The following is a 2,984-nucleotide window of genomic DNA, read 5'->3' as shown; positions in this document are numbered from 1 at the left end:
CCATGAAGTGACATTTCTCCCAGTTAAGCACAAGGTTTGTTTCCTCACATCTTATTAAAACTCGTTTTAAATTTTTAAGGCAGAGATGGAAAGAGTTACCGAATACTGAAAAATCATCCATGAAGACTTCCATGATATCTTCCACGAGTTCGTCGAATATGGCCATCATACAGCACTTAAAAGTGGCAGGAGCATTACATAATCCAGAAGGCATTCTACGATAAGTGAACGTACCATATGGGCATGTGAATGTTGTCTTTTCTTGATCTTCAGGAGCTATTGGGATTTGGAAGTAACCAGAGAGTCCGTCTAGAAAGCAGTAGTACATGTGTCTGGAAAATCTTTCCAACATTTGGTCAATGAATGGCAAGGGGAAGTGATATTTTCTTGTGGCATCATTCAGTTTCCTATAGTCTATGCAAACTCTCCACCCTATGATTGTTCTTGTTGGGATTAATTCATTCTTCTCATTGGTCACAACTGTTATGCCTCCTTTCTTGGGGACAACCTGCACTGGACTTACCCAAGAACTGTCAGAAATAGGATAAATAATTCCAGCATCTAGAAGTTTAATTACCTCGGCTTTTACAACTTCCTTCATGTTGGGGTTCAGACGTCTTTGAGCTTGCACACATGATTTGTATTCATTTTCCACCAAAATTTTGTGGGTGCAAAAAGAAGGGATGATTCCTTTAATGTTAGAAATTTTCCAAGCTATGGCCTTTTTATGTTTTTTTAATACTTGGATTAATTCCTCTTTCTCCTTGTGTTCCAAATTAGAAGCAATAATAACTGATAATGTAGAATTATTTCCAAGGAATGCGTATTCTAAGTGGTTTGGTAATTGTTTAAGTTCTAGTTTGGGAGGTTCCTTAATAGAGGGTTTTTGCTCAAGTTCATCGTTTATCTTAATGCCTCACATTCTACTTGTCTTGACGAATGGTCATTAGGTTCCTCACCTGTCTCCTCGTCTTGAGCTGGATATGGTTTCGTCGTCTCCTCTTGTACAATTTCCTGAAAAGTGTCTTGAGTAATATGATCAATAGAGTCAATGAAATAACATGAATCATCCTATTCCCTAGAGAATCTCATAGCATCGTAAATTTTAAAGATAATATCCTCGTCACCTACTCTAAGTATCAATTTACCGTCTCCCACGTCGATCACAACTCTAGCAGTGGCTAGGAATGGGCGCCCTAAAATTAGGGTACTTTCACATCTTCATCCATGTCAAGCACAACAAAATCAACAAGGAATATAAATTTTTCTACTTGTACGAGTACGTCTTCTAAATACCCCTAGGATATTTAACAGATCTATCGGCTAATTGAATACTCATCCTAGTAGGTTTAGGTTCCCCAAGACCAAGTTGTTTGAACATTTTATATGGCATCAAATTAATGCTAGCGCCTAAACCAGCTAGTACTTTTTCAACATTCAGACTACCAATTAAGCAAGGGATGGAAAAACTTCCTAGATCTTTCAGTTTGGTTAGCAGCTTGTTTTGGAGTATGGCTGAGCACTCATCGTTGAGTTCTACTATAGATAAGTCCTCGAACTTCCTTTTATTTGTTAGAAGCTCATTCAAAAATTTTGCATAGGTAAGCATCTGCGAGATGGCTTCAACAAAAGGTAAGTTGATATGTAATTGCTTAAAAAGTTTAATAAACTTACCGAATTGTGCATCAATGTGATCTTTTTTTAATTTTACTGGATATGGAACTGGTGGTTTATATTCCTCCGGCACTGGTTTGTCACTATTTTCGAGTTTTTCTTCCCCCCTTTCTCTTTCCACGGCTTCTTGTGCTGACTTCTTTTCAGATTCTGCTAACACTTTCCCACTTCTTATTGTAATTGCTTTCACATGCTCTCTTGATTTGGTGTTACTAAGTAAATTTCCTAGTGGTCTTTTTGAGATCAGTTTGGATAGCTGGCTTATCTGAGTTTTGAGCCCTTAGATCGATACTTGTTGATTCTTAGGTGCTGTCTCGATGTTCTGAAATTAGTTTTCTGACACTGATATAAACTTTGAGAGCATCTCTTCAAGATTTGGCTTCTTTTCCTATTGGTAGGGTGGTTGTTGGTAGCCCGAAGGATATTGTGGTCTTTGATTTCCTTGACTGCCCCACGAAAAATTGGGATGGTTCTTCCAACCTGCATTATAAGCGTTACTATATGGATTGTTTTGAGGTCTAGGATTATTACCCATGTAGTTTAATTGCTCGTTATCCATGTTGTGGCCATAAGGTTGGTATTCCGAATGGTTTGTTCCATCGCTACTTGCTTCGCACTGGATTACTGGGTGAACCTGTGAAGAATTAAGAAAACCATTAATCTTTTTATTTAAGAGTTCTACCTGATTAGAGAGCATGGTGACTGAATCGACGTTATAAACACCAGTTATTTTCGCTAACTTTGTCCTCATGACTTGCCACTGATAGTTATTCAGTGACATCTCTTCTATAAACTCATAGGCATCTTTTAGTGTTTTATTATTGAAGGTTCCGCCAGCACTGCGTCAACCATTTGCCGAGTCGAAGGATTCAAACCATTGTGAAATGTTTGTACTTGGAGCCAAAGAGGTAACCCATGGTGAGGGCACCTTCTCAAAAGGTCCTTGTATCTCTCCCATGCATCGTAGAGTGTTTCTAAATCCATCTGCATAAAAGAAGAGATATCATTGCGTAATTTAGCCGTTTTAGCTGGCGAAAAATATTTTAGTAAAATTTTTTCGGTCATTTGTTCCCAAGTAGTAATTGACCCTCGTGGTAACAAGTTCAACCACTGTTTAGCTTTGTTCCTCAATGGAAAGGGAAACAACCGAAGATGAATGGCATCATCATAAATGGCATTGATTTTAAATGTATCGTATAGTTCTAAAAAGTTGGCTAAATGAGCGTTGGGATCCTCATCCTGCAAACCATCAAACTGAACAAATTGCTGTATCATTTGAATAGTATTAGGTTTCAATTCAAAAATATTTG

At 37.8% G+C, this 2,984-nt stretch overlaps 1 non-coding gene across 1 annotated transcript; it reads left to right on the top strand.

Moving 5' to 3' along the window:
- The first annotated feature begins 2,584 nt into the window (after positions 1–2,584).
- Positions 2,585–2,691, top strand: LOC121211851 (small nucleolar RNA R71). Its single transcript, XR_005907068.1, has one exon. It is a non-coding gene; the product is annotated as a small nucleolar RNA R71 (small nucleolar RNA).
- The last annotated feature ends 293 nt before the right edge of the window (positions 2,692–2,984 follow it).

This window comes from Gossypium hirsutum, chromosome A12 (genome assembly GCF_007990345.1).
Source record: "Gossypium hirsutum isolate 1008001.06 chromosome A12, Gossypium_hirsutum_v2.1, whole genome shotgun sequence".
Taxonomy (NCBI): domain Eukaryota; kingdom Viridiplantae; phylum Streptophyta; class Magnoliopsida; order Malvales; family Malvaceae; genus Gossypium; species Gossypium hirsutum.
The sequence above is the reverse complement of the archived record's forward strand: the minus strand, read 5'-3'. Positions and strand labels throughout refer to the sequence as shown.